The sequence below is a fragment of the Electrona antarctica genome (assembly GCF_951216825.1).
Source record: "Electrona antarctica genome assembly, contig: scaffold_192, whole genome shotgun sequence".
In the NCBI taxonomy this organism is placed as follows: domain Eukaryota; kingdom Metazoa; phylum Chordata; class Actinopteri; order Myctophiformes; family Myctophidae; genus Electrona; species Electrona antarctica.
In genome coordinates, this window is record NW_027636919.1 from 150,370 (window position 1) to 164,968 (window position 14,599).

Below are 14,599 nucleotides of genomic sequence, written 5' to 3' on the forward strand. Positions count from 1 at the left end.
CCTTTAGCATGTGCTCCGAGACCATGGACTATAGCCTGTCGCTTTTCAGTGATTTTCCCCTTTTTTTCAAATCCTCCGAAACCGTGAAAAATGCCACCCTGTAGCATGTGCTCCGAGACCATGGACTATAGCCTGTCGCTTTTCAGTGATTTTCCCCTTTTTTCAAATCCTCCGAAACCGTGAAAAATGCCACCCTGTAGCATGTGCTCCGAGACCATGGACTATAGCCTGTCGCTTTTCAGTGATTTTCCCCTTTTTTCAAATCCTCCGAAACCGTGAAAAATGCCACCCTGTAGCATGTGCTCCGAGACCATGGACTATAGCCTGTCGCTTTTCAGTGATTTTCACCTTTTTTTCAAATCCTCCGAAACCGTGAAAAATTCCACCCTGTAGCATGTGCTCCGAGACCATGGACTATAGCCTGTCGCTTTTCAGTGATTTTCACCTTTTTTTCAAATCCTCCGAAACCGTGAAAAATGCCACCCTGTAGCATGTGCTCCGAGACCATGGTCTATATAGCCTGTCGCTTTTCAGTGATTTTCACCTTTTTTTCAAATCCTCCGAAACCGTGAAAAATTCCACCCTGTAGCATGTGCTCCGAGACCATGGACTATAGCCTGTCGCTTTTCAGTGATTTTCCCCTTTTTTCAAATCCTCCGAAACCGTGAAAAATGGCACCCTGTAGCATGTGCTCCGAGACCATGGACTATAGCCTGTCGCTTTTCAGTGATTTTCACCTTTTTTTCAAATCGTGAAAAATGCCACCCTGTAGCATGTGCTCCGAGACCATGGACTATAGCCTGTCGCTTTTCAGTGATTTTCCCCTTTTTTCAAATCCTCCGAAACCGTGAAAAATGCCACCCTGTAGCATGTGCTCCGAGACCATGGACTATAGCCTGTCGCTTTTCAGTGATTTTCACCTTTTTTTCAAATCCTCCGAAACCGTGAAAAATTCCACCCTGTAGCATGTGCTCCGAGACCATGGACTATAGCCTGTCGCTTTTCAGTGATTTTCACCTTTTTTTCAAATCCTCCGAAACCGTGAAAAATGCCACCCTGTAGCATGTGCTCCGAGACCATGGATTATATAGCCTGTCGCTTTTCAGTGATTTTCACCTTTTTTTCAAATCCTCCGAAACCGTGAAAAATGGCACCCTGTAGCATGTGCTCCGAGACCATGGACTATATAGCCTGTCGCTTTTCAGTGATTTTCACCTTTTTTTCAAATCCTCCGAAACCGTGAAAAATGCCACCCTGTAGCATGTGCTCCGAGACCATGGACTATATAGCCTGTCGCTTTTCAGTGATTTTCACCTTTTTTTCAAATCCTCCGAAACCGTGAAAAATGCCACCCTGTAGCATGTGCTCCGAGACCATGGACTATAGCCTGTCGCTTTTCAGTGATTTTCACCTTTTTTTCAAATCCTCCGAAACCGTGAAAAATGGCACCCTGTAGCATGTGCTCCGAGACCATGGACTATATAGCCTGTCGCTTTTCAGTGATTTTCACCTTTTTTTCAAATCCTCCGAAACCGTGAAAAATGCCACCCTGTAGCATGTGCTCCGAGACCATGGACTATAGCCTGTCGCTTTTCAGTGATTTTCACCTTTTTTTCAAATCCTCCGAAACCGTGAAAAATGCCACCCTGTAGCATGTGCTCCGAGACCATGGACTATAGCCTGTCGCTTTTCAGTGATTTTCACCTTTTTTTCAAATCCTCCGAAACCGTGAAAAATGCCACCCTGTAGCATGTGCTCCGAGACCATGGACTATAGCCTGTCGCTTTTCAGTGATTTTCACCTTTTTTTTAAATCCTCCGAAACCGTGAAAAATGCCACCCTGTAGCATGTGCTCCGAGACCATGGACTATATAGCCTGTCGCTTTTCAGTGATTTTCACCTTTTTTTCAAATCCTCCGAAACCGTGAAAAATGCCACCCTGTAGCATGTGCTCCGAGACCATGGACTATATAGCATGTCGCTTTTCAGTGATTTTCACCTTTTTTTCAAATCCTCCGAAACCGTGAAAAATGCCACCCTGTAGCATGTGCTCCGAGACCATGGACTATATAGCCTGTCGCTTTTCAGTGATTTTCACCTTTTTTTCAAATCCTCCGAAACCGTGAAAAATTCCACCCTGTAGCATGTGCTCCGAGACCATGGACTATAGCCTGTCGCTTTTCAGTGATTTTCCCCTTTTTTCAAATCCTCCGAAACCGTGAAAAATGGCACCCTGTAGCATGTGCTCCGAGACCATGGACTATAGCCTGTCGCTTTTCAGTGATTTTCACCTTTTTTTCAAATCGTGAAAAATGCCACCCTGTAGCATGTGCTCCGAGACCATGGACTATAGCCTGTCGCTTTTCAGTGATTTTCCCCTTTTTTCAAATCCTCCGAAACCGTGAAAAATGCCACCCTGTAGCATGTGCTCCGAGACCATGGACTATAGCCTGTCGCTTTTCAGTGATTTTCACCTTTTTTTCAAATCCTCCGAAACCGTGAAAAATTCCACCCTGTAGCATGTGCTCCGAGACCATGGACTATAGCCTGTCGCTTTTCAGTGATTTTCACCTTTTTTTCAAATCCTCCGAAACCGTGAAAAATGCCACCCTGTAGCATGTGCTCCGAGACCATGTACTATATAGCCTGTCGCTTTTCAGTGATTTTCACCTTTTTTTCAAATCCTCCGAAACCGTGAAAAATGGCACCCTGTAGCATGTGCTCCGAGACCATGGACTATAGCCTGTCGCTTTTCAGTGATTTTCACCTTTTTTTCAAATCCTCCGAAACCGTGAAAAATGCCACCCTGTAGCATGTGCTCCAAAACCATGGACTATAGCCTGTCGCTTTTCAGTGATTTTCACCTTTTTTTCAAATCCTCCGAAACCGTGAAAAATGCCACCCTGTAGCATGTGCTCCGAGACCATGGACTATAGCCTGTCGCTTTTCAGTGATTTTCACCTTTTTTTCAAATCCTCCGAAACCGTGAAAAATGCCACCCTGTAGCATGTGCTCCGAGACCATGGACTAGAGCCTGTCGCTTTTAAGTGATTTTCACCTTTTTTTCGAATCGTGAAAAATGCCACCCTGTAGCATGTGCTCCGAGACCATGGACTATAGCCTGTCGCTTTTCAGTGATTTTCCCCTTTTTTCAAATCCTCCGAAACCGTGAAAAATGCCACCCTGTAGCATGTGCTCCGAGACCATGGACTATAGCCTGTCGCTTTTCAGTGATTTTCACCTTTTTTTCAAATCCTCCGAAACCGTGAAAAATGCAACCCTGTAGCATGTGCTCCGAGACCATGGACTATAGCCTGTCGCTTTTCAGTGATTTTCACCTTTTTTTCAAATCCTCCGAAACCGTGAAAAATGCCACCCTGTAGCATGTGCTCCGAGACCATGGACTATAGCCTGTCGCTTTCCAGTGATTTTCACCTTTTTTTCAAATCGTGAAAAATGCCACCCTGTAGCATGTGCTCCGAGACCATGGACTATAGCCTGTCGCTTTTCAGTGATTTTCCCCTTTTTTCAAATCCTCCGAAACCGTGAAAAATGCCACCCTGTAGCATGTGCTCCGAGACCATGGACTATAGCCTGTCGCTTTTCAGTGATTTTCCCCTTTTTTTCAAATCCTCCGAAACCGTGAAAAATGCCACCCTGTAGCATGTGCTCCGAGACCATGGACTATAGCCTGTCGCTTTTCAGTGATTTTCCCCTTTTTTCAAATCCTCCGAAACCGTGAAAAATGCCACCCTGTAGCATGTGCTCCGAGACCATGGACTATAGCCTGTCGCTTTTCAGTGATTTTCACCTTTTTTTCAAATCCTCCGAAACCGTGAAAAATTCCACCCTGTAGCATGTGCTCCGAGACCATGGACTATAGCCTGTCGCTTTTCAGTGATTTTCACCTTTTTTTCAAATCCTCCGAAACCGTGAAAAATGCCACCCTGTAGCATGTGCTCCGAGACCATGGTCTATATAGCCTGTCGCTTTTCAGTGATTTTCACCTTTTTTTCAAATCCTCCGAAACCGTGAAAAATTCCACCCTGTAGCATGTGCTCCGAGACCATGGACTATAGCCTGTCGCTTTTCAGTGATTTTCCCCTTTTTTCAAATCCTCCGAAACCGTGAAAAATGGCACCCTGTAGCATGTGCTCCGAGACCATGGACTATAGCCTGTCGCTTTTCAGTGATTTTCACCTTTTTTTCAAATCGTGAAAAATGCCACCCTGTAGCATGTGCTCCGAGACCATGGACTATAGCCTGTCGCTTTTCAGTGATTTTCCCCTTTTTTCAAATCCTCCGAAACCGTGAAAAATGCCACCCTGTAGCATGTGCTCCGAGACCATGGACTATAGCCTGTCGCTTTTCAGTGATTTTCACCTTTTTTTCAAATCCTCCGAAACCGTGAAAAATTCCACCCTGTAGCATGTGCTCCGAGACCATGGACTATAGCCTGTCGCTTTTCAGTGATTTTCACCTTTTTTTCAAATCCTCCGAAACCGTGAAAAATGCCACCCTGTAGCATGTGCTCCGAGACCATGGATTATATAGCCTGTCGCTTTTCAGTGATTTTCACCTTTTTTTCAAATCCTCCGAAACCGTGAAAAATGGCACCCTGTAGCATGTGCTCCGAGACCATGGACTATAGCCTGTCGCTTTTCAGTGATTTTCACCTTTTTTTCAAATCCTCCGAAACCGTGAAAAATGCCACCCTGTAGCATGTGCTCCGAGACCATGGACTATAGCCTGTCGCTTTTCAGTGATTTTCACCTTTTTTTCAAATCCTCCGAAACCGTGAAAAATGCCACCCTGTAGCATGTGCTCCGAGACCATGGACTATAGCCTGTCGCTTTTCAGTGATTTTCACCTTTTTTTTAAATCCTCCGAAACCGTGAAAAATGCCACCCTGTAGCATGTGCTCCGAGACCATGGACTATATAGCCTGTCGCTTTTCAGTGATTTTCACCTTTTTTTCAAATCCTCCGAAACCGTGAAAAATGCCACCCTGTAGCATGTGCTCCGAGACCATGGACTATATAGCATGTCGCTTTTCAGTGATTTTCACCTTTTTTTCAAATCCTCCGAAACCGTGAAAAATGCCACCCTGTAGCATGTGCTCCGAGACCATGGACTATATAGCCTGTCGCTTTTCAGTGATTTTCACCTTTTTTTCAAATCCTCCGAAACCGTGAAAAATTCCACCCTGTAGCATGTGCTCCGAGACCATGGACTATAGCCTGTCGCTTTTCAGTGATTTTCCCCTTTTTTCAAATCCTCCGAAACCGTGAAAAATGGCACCCTGTAGCATGTGCTCCGAGACCATGGACTATAGCCTGTCGCTTTTCAGTGATTTTCACCTTTTTTTCAAATCGTGAAAAATGCCACCCTGTAGCATGTGCTCCGAGACCATGGACTATAGCCTGTCGCTTTTCAGTGATTTTCCCCTTTTTTCAAATCCTCCGAAACCGTGAAAAATGCCACCCTGTAGCATGTGCTCCGAGACCATGGACTATATAGCCTGTCGCTTTTCAGTGATTTTCACCTTTTTTTCAAATCCTCCGAAACCGTGAAAAATGCCACCCTGTAGCATGTGCTCCGAGACCATGGACTATAGCCTGTCGCTTTTCAGTGATTTTCACCTTTTTTTCAAATCCTCCGAAACCGTGAAAAATGGCACCCTTTAGCATGTGCTCCGAGACCATGGACTATAGCCTGTCGCTTTTCAGTGATTTTCCCCTTTTTTTCAAATCCTCCGAAACCGTGAAAAATGCCACCCTGTAGCATGTGCTCCGAGACCATGGACTATAGCCTGTCGCTTTCCAGTGATTTTCACCTTTTTTTCAAATCGTGAAAAATGCCACCCTGTAGCATGTGCTCCGAGACCATGGACTATAGCCTGTCGCTTTTCAGTGATTTTCCCCTTTTTTCAAATCCTCCGAAACCGTGAAAAATGCCACCCTGTAGCATGTGCTCCGAGACCATGGACTATAGCCTGTCGCTTTTCAGTGATTTTCCCCTTTTTTTCAAATCCTCCGAAACCGTGAAAAATGCCACCCTGTAGCATGTGCTCCGAGACCATGGACTATAGCCTGTCGCTTTTCAGTGATTTTCCCCTTTTTTCAAATCCTCCGAAACCGTGAAAAATGCCACCCTGTAGCATGTGCTCCGAGACCATGGACTATAGCCTGTCGCTTTTCAGTGATTTTCACCTTTTTTTCAAATCCTCCGAAACCGTGAAAAATTCCACCCTGTAGCATGTGCTCCGAGACCATGGACTATAGCCTGTCGCTTTTCAGTGATTTTCACCTTTTTTTCAAATCCTCCGAAACCGTGAAAAATGCCACCCTGTAGCATGTGCTCCGAGACCATGGTCTATATAGCCTGTCGCTTTTCAGTGATTTTCACCTTTTTTTCAAATCCTCCGAAACCGTGAAAAATTCCACCCTGTAGCATGTGCTCCGAGACCATGGACTATAGCCTGTCGCTTTTCAGTGATTTTCCCCTTTTTTCAAATCCTCCGAAACCGTGAAAAATGGCACCCTGTAGCATGTGCTCCGAGACCATGGACTATAGCCTGTCGCTTTTCAGTGATTTTCACCTTTTTTTCAAATCGTGAAAAATGCCACCCTGTAGCATGTGCTCCGAGACCATGGACTATAGCCTGTCGCTTTTCAGTGATTTTCCCCTTTTTTCAAATCCTCCGAAACCGTGAAAAATGCCACCCTGTAGCATGTGCTCCGAGACCATGGACTATAGCCTGTCGCTTTTCAGTGATTTTCACCTTTTTTTCAAATCCTCCGAAACCGTGAAAAATTCCACCCTGTAGCATGTGCTCCGAGACCATGGACTATAGCCTGTCGCTTTTCAGTGATTTTCACCTTTTTTTCAAATCCTCCGAAACCGTGAAAAATGCCACCCTGTAGCATGTGCTCCGAGACCATGGATTATATAGCCTGTCGCTTTTCAGTGATTTTCACCTTTTTTTCAAATCCTCCGAAACCGTGAAAAATGGCACCCTGTAGCATGTGCTCCGAGACCATGGACTATAGCCTGTCGCTTTTCAGTGATTTTCACCTTTTTTTCAAATCCTCCGAAACCGTGAAAAATGCCACCCTGTAGCATGTGCTCCGAGACCATGGACTATAGCCTGTCGCTTTTCAGTGATTTTCACCTTTTTTTCAAATCCTCCGAAACCGTGAAAAATGCCACCCTGTAGCATGTGCTCCGAGACCATGGACTATAGCCTGTCGCTTTTCAGTGATTTTCACCTTTTTTTTAAATCCTCCGAAACCGTGAAAAATGCCACCCTGTAGCATGTGCTCCGAGACCATGGACTATATAGCCTGTCGCTTTTCAGTGATTTTCACCTTTTTTTCAAATCCTCCGAAACCGTGAAAAATGCCACCCTGTAGCATGTGCTCCGAGACCATGGACTATATAGCATGTCGCTTTTCAGTGATTTTCACCTTTTTTTCAAATCCTCCGAAACCGTGAAAAATGCCACCCTGTAGCATGTGCTCCGAGACCATGGACTATATAGCCTGTCGCTTTTCAGTGATTTTCACCTTTTTTTCAAATCCTCCGAAACCGTGAAAAATTCCACCCTGTAGCATGTGCTCCGAGACCATGGACTATAGCCTGTCGCTTTTCAGTGATTTTCCCCTTTTTTCAAATCCTCCGAAACCGTGAAAAATGGCACCCTGTAGCATGTGCTCCGAGACCATGGACTATAGCCTGTCGCTTTTCAGTGATTTTCACCTTTTTTTCAAATCGTGAAAAATGCCACCCTGTAGCATGTGCTCCGAGACCATGGACTATAGCCTGTCGCTTTTCAGTGATTTTCCCCTTTTTTTCAAATCCTCCGAAACCGTGAAAAATGCCACCCTGTAGCATGTGCTCCGAGACCATGGACTATATAGCCTGTCGCTTTTCAGTGATTTTCACCTTTTTTTCAAATCCTCCGAAACCGTGAAAATGCCACCCTGTAGCATGTGCTCCGAGACCATGGACTATAGCCTGTCGCTTTTCAGTGATTTTCACCTTTTTTTCAAATCCTCCGAAACCGTGAAAAATGGCACCCTTTAGCATGTGCTCCGAGACCATGGACTATAGCCTGTCGCTTTTCAGTGATTTTCCCCTTTTTTTCAAATCCTCCGAAACCGTGAAAAATGCCACCCTGTAGCATGTGCTCCGAGACCATGGACTATAGCCTGTCGCTTTTCAGTGATTTTCCCCTTTTTTCAAATCCTCCGAAACCGTGAAAAATGCCACCCTGTAGCATGTGCTCCGAGACCATGGACTATAGCCTGTCGCTTTTCAGTGATTTTCACCTTTTTTTCAAATCCTCCGAAACCGTGAAAAATTCCACCCTGTAGCATGTGCTCCGAGACCATGGACTATAGCCTGTCGCTTTTCAGTGATTTTCACCTTTTTTTCAAATCCTCCGAAACCGTGAAAAATGCCACCCTGTAGCATGTGCTCCGAGACCATGGACTATATAGCCTGTCGCTTTTCAGTGATTTTCACCTTTTTTTCAAATCCTCCGAAACCGTGAAAAATTCCACCCTGTAGCATGTGCTCCGAGACCATGGACTATAGCCTGTCGCTTTTCAGTGATTTTCCCCTTTTTTCAAATCCTCCGAAACCGTGAAAAATGGCACCCTGTAGCATGTGCTCCGAGACCATGGACTATAGCCTGTCGCTTTTCAGTGATTTTCACCTTTTTTTCAAATCGTGAAAAATGCCACCCTGTAGCATGTGCTCCGAGACCATGGACTATAGCCTGTCGCTTTTCAGTGATTTTCCCCTTTTTTCAAATCCTCCGAAACCGTGAAAAATGCCACCCTGTAGCATGTGCTCCGAGACCATGGACTATAGCCTGTCGCTTTTCAGTGATTTTCACCTTTTTTTCAAATCCTCCGAAACCGTGAAAAATTCCACCCTGTAGCATGTGCTCCGAGACCATGGACTATAGCCTGTCGCTTTTCAGTGATTTTCACCTTTTTTTCAAATCCTCCGAAACCGTGAAAAATGCCACCCTGTAGCATGTGCTCCGAGACCATGGATTATATAGCCTGTCGCTTTTCAGTGATTTTCACCTTTTTTTCAAATCCTCCGAAACCGTGAAAAATGGCACCCTGTAGCATGTGCTCCGAGACCATGGACTATAGCCTGTCGCTTTTCAGTGATTTTCACCTTTTTTTCAAATCCTCCGAAACCGTGAAAAATGCCACCCTGTAGCATGTGCTCCGAGACCATGGACTATAGCCTGTCGCTTTTCAGTGATTTTCACCTTTTTTTCAAATCCTCCGAAACCGTGAAAAATTCCACCCTGTAGCATGTGCTCCGAGACCATGGACTATAGCCTGTCGCTTTTCAGTGATTTTCACCTTTTTTTCAAATCCTCCGAAACCGTGAAAAATTCCACCCTGTAGCATGTGCTCCGAGACCATGGACTATAGCCTGTCGCTTTTCAGTGATTTTCACCTTTTTTTCAAATCCTCCGAAACCGTGAAAAAAATGGCACCCTGTAGCATGTGCTCCGAGACCATGGACTATAGCCTGTCGCTTTTCAGTGATTTTCACCTTTTTTTCAAATCCTCCGAAACCGTGAAAAATGCCACCCTGTAGCATGTGCTCCGAGACCATGGACTATAGCCTGTCGCTTTTCAGTGATTTTCACCTTTTTTTCAAATCCTCCGAAACCGTGAAAAATGCCACCCTGTAGCATGTGCTCCGAGACCATGGACTATAGCCTGTCGCTTTTCAGTGATTTTCACCTTTTTTTCAAATCCTCCGAAACCGTGAAAAATGCCACCCTGTAGCATGTGCTCCGAGACCATGGACTATAGCCTGTCGCTTTTAAGTGATTTTCACCTTTTTTTCGAATCGTGAAAAATGCCACCCTGTAGCATGTGCTCCGAGACCATGGACTATAGCCTGTCGCTTTTCAGTGATTTTCCCCTTTTTTCAAATCCTCCGAAACCGTGAAAAATGCCACCCTGTAGCATGTGCTCCGAGACCATGGACTATAGCCTGTCGCTTTTCAGTGATTTTCACCTTTTTTTCAAATCCTCCGAAACCGTGAAAAATGCAACCCTGTAGCATGTGCTCCGAGACCATGGACTATAGCCTGTCGCTTTTCAGTGATTTTCACCTTTTTTCAAATCCTCCGAAACCGTGAAAAATGCCACCCTGTAGCATGTGCTCCGAGACCATGGACTATAGCCTGTCGCTTTCCAGTGATTTTCACCTTTTTTTCAAATCGTGAAAAATGCCACCCTGTAGCATGTGCTCCGAGACCATGGACTATAGCCTGTCGCTTTTCAGTGATTTTCCCCTTTTTTCAAATCCTCCGAAACCGTGAAAAATGCCACCCTGTAGCATGTGCTCCGAGACCATGGACTATAGCCTGTCGCTTTTCAGTGATTTTCACCTTTTTTTCAAATCCTCCGAAACCGTGAAAAATGGCACCCTTTAGCATGTGCTCCGAGACCATGGACTATAGCCTGTCGCTTTTCAGTGATTTTCCCCTTTTTTTCAAATCCTCCGAAACCGTGAAAAATGCCACCCTGTAGCATGTGCTCCGAGACCATGGACTATAGCCTGTCGCTTTTCAGTGATTTTCCCCTTTTTTCAAATCCTCCGAAACCGTGAAAAATGCCACCCTGTAGCATGTGCTCCGAGACCATGGACTATAGCCTGTCGCTTTTCAGTGATTTTCACCTTTTTTTCAAATCCTCCGAAACCGTGAAAAATGCCACCCTGTAGCATGTGCTCCGAGACCATGGACTATAGCCTGTCGCTTTTCAGTGATTTTCACCTTTTTTTTAAATCCTCCGAAACCGTGAAAAATGCCACCCTGTAGCATGTGCTCCGAGACCATGGACTATAGCCTGTTGCTTTTCAGTGAATTTCACCTTTTTTTCAAATCCTCCAAAACCGTGAAAAATGCAACCCTGTAGCATGTGCTCCGAGACCATGGACTATAGCCTGTCGCTTTTCAGTGATTTTCACCTTTTTTTCGAATCGTGAAAAATGCCACCCTGTAGCATGTGCTCCGAGACCATGGACTATAGCCTGTCGCTTTTCAGTGATTTTCCCCTTTTTTCAAATCCTCCGAAACCGTGAAAAATGCCACCCTGTAGCATGTGCTCCGAGACCATGGACTATAGCCTGTCGCTTTTTAGTGATTTTCACCTTTTTTTCAAATCCTCCGAAACCGTGAAAAATGCAACCCTGTAGCATGTGCTCCGAGACCATGGACTATAGCCTGTCGCTTTTCAGTGATTTTCACCTTTTTTCTCAAATCCTCCGAAACCGTGAAAAATGCCACCCTGTAGCATGTGCTCCGAGACCATGGACTATAGCCTGTCGCTTTCCAGTGATTTTCACCTTTTTTTCAAATCGTGAAAAATGCCACCCTGTAGCATGTGCTCCGAGACCATGGACTATAGCCTGAAGCTTTTCAGTGATTTTCCCCTTTTTTCAAATCCTCCGAAACCGTGAAAAATGCCACCCTGTAGCATGTGCTCCGAGACCATGGACTATAGCCTGTCGCTTTTCAGTGATTTTCACCTTTTTTTCAAATCCTCCGAAACCGTGAAAAATGGCACCCTTTAGCATGTGCTCCGAGACCATGGACTATAGCCTGTCGCTTTTCAGTGATTTTCCCCTTTTTTTCAAATCCTCCGAAACCGTGAAAAATGCCACCCTGTAGCATGTGCTCCGAGACCATGGACTATAGCCTTTCGCTTTTCAGTGATTTTCCCCTTTTTTCAAATCCTCCGAAACCGTGAAAAATGCCACCCTGTAGCATGTGCTCCGAGACCATGGACTATAGCCTGTCGCTTTCCAGTGATTTTCACCTTTTTTTCAAATCCTCCGAAACCGTGAAAAATGCCACCCTGTAGCATGTGCTCCGAGACCATGGACTATAGCCTGTCGCTTTTCAGTGATTTTCACCTTTTTTTCAAATCCTCCGAAACCGTGAAAAATGCCACCCTGTAGCATGTGCTCCGAGACCATGGACTATAGCCTGTTGCTTTTCAGTGAATTTCACCTTTTTTTCAAATCCTCCAAAACCGTGAAAAATGCCAGCCTGTAGCATGTGCTCCGAGACCATGGACTATAGCCTGTCGCTTTTCAGTGATTTTCACCTTTTTTTCAAATCCTCCGAAACCGTGAAAAATGCCACCCTGTAGCATGTGCTCCGAGACCATGGACTATAGTCGCTTTTCAGTGATTTTCACCTTTTTTTCAAATCCTCCGAAACCGTGAAAAATGGCACCCTTTAGCATGTGCTCCGAGACCATGGACTATAGCCTGTCGCTTTTCAGTGATTTTCACCTTTTTTTCAAATCCTCCGAAACCGTGAAAAATGCCACCCTGTAGCATGTGCTCCGAGACCATGGACTATAGCCTGTCGCTTTTCAGTGATTTTCACCTTTTTTTCAAATCCTCCGAAACCGTGAAAAATGGCACCCTGTAGCATGTGCTCCGAGACCATGGACTATAGCCTGTCGCTTTTCAGTGATTTTCACCTTTTTTCAAATCCTCCGAAACCGTGAAAAATGCGACCCTGTAGCATGTGCTCCGAGACCATGGACTATATAGCCTGTCGCTTTTCAGTGATTTTCACCTTTTTTTCAAATCCTCCGAAACCGTGAAAAATGCCACCCTGTAGCATGTGCTCCGAGACCATGGACTATAGCCTGTCGCTTTTCAGTGATTTTCACCTTTTTTTCAAATCGTGAAAAATGCCACCCTGTAGCATGTGCTCCGAGACCATGGACTATAGCCTGTCGCTTTTCAGTGATTTTCCCCTTTTTTCAAATCCTCCAAAACCGTGAAAAATGCCACCCTGTAGCATGTGCTCCGAGACCATGGACTATAGCCTGTCGCTTTTCAGTGATTTTCACCTTTTTTCAAATCCTCCGAAACCGTGAAAAATGCCACCCTGTAGCATGTGCTCCGAGACCATGGACTATATAGCCTGTCGCTTTTCAGTGATTTTCACCTTTTTTTCAAATCCTCCGAAACCGTGAAAAATGGCACCCTGTAGCATGTGCTCCGAGACCATGGACTATAGCCTGTCGCTTTTCAGTGATTTTCACCTTTTTTTCAAATCCTCCGAAACCGTGAAAAATGCCACCCTGTAGCATGTGCTCCGAGACCATGGACTATAGCCTGTCGCTTTTCAGTGATTTTCACCTTTTTTTCAAATCCTCCGAAACCGTGAAAAATGCCACCCTGTAGCATGTGCTCCGAGACCATGGACTATAGCCTGTCGCTTTTCAGTGATTTTCACCTTTTTTTCAAATCCTCCGAAACCGTGAAAAATGCCACCCTGTAGCATGTGCTCCGAGACCATGGACTATAGCCTGTCGCTTTTAAGTGATTTTCACCTTTTTTTCGAATCGTGAAAAATGCCACCCTGTAGCATGTGCTCCGAGACCATGGACTATAGCCTGTCGCTTTTCAGTGATTTTCCCCTTTTTTCAAATCCTCCGAAACCGTGAAAAATGCCACCCTGTAGCATGTGCTCCGAGACCATGGACTATAGCCTGTCGCTTTTCAGTGATTTTCACCTTTTTTTCAAATCCTCCGAAACCGTGAAAAATGCAACCCTGTAGCATGTGCTCCGAGACCATGGACTATAGCCTGTCGCTTTTCAGTGATTTTCACCTTTTTTCAAATCCTCCGAAACCGTGAAAAATGCCACCCTGTAGCATGTGCTCCGAGACCATGGACTATAGCCTGTCGCTTTCCAGTGATTTTCACCTTTTTTTCAAATCGTGAAAAATGCCACCCTGTAGCATGTGCTCCGAGACCATGGACTATAGCCTGTCGCTTTTCAGTGATTTTCCCCTTTTTTCAAATCCTCCGAAACCGTGAAAAATGCCACCCTGTAGCATGTGCTCCGAGACCATGGACTATAGCCTGTCGCTTTTCAGTGATTTTCACCTTTTTTTCAAATCCTCCGAAACCGTGAAAAATGGCACCCTTTAGCATGTGCTCCGAGACCATGGACTATAGCCTGTCGCTTTTCAGTGATTTTCCCCTTTTTTTCAAATCCTCCGAAACCGTGAAAAATGCCACCCTGTAGCATGTGCTCCGAGACCATGGACTATAGCCTGTCGCTTTTCAGTGATTTTCCCCTTTTTTCAAATCCTCCGAAACCGTGAAAAATGCCACCCTGTAGCATGTGCTCCGAGACCATGGACTATAGCCTGTCGCTTTTCAGTGATTTTCACCTTTTTTTCAAATCCTCCGAAACCGTGAAAAATGCCACCCTGTAGCATGTGCTCCGAGACCATGGACTATAGCCTGTCGCTTTTCAGTGATTTTCACCTTTTTTTTAAATCCTCCGGAACCGTGAAAAATGCCACCCTGTAGCATGTGCTCCGAGACCATGGACTATAGCCTGTTGCTTTTCAGTGAATTTCACCTTTTTTTCAAATCCTCCAAAACCGTGAAAAATGCCAGCCTGTAGCATGTGCTCCGAGACCATGGACTATAGCCTGTCGCTTTTCAGTGATTTTCACCTTTTTTTCAAATCCTCCGAAACCGTGAAAAATGCCACCCTGTAGCATGT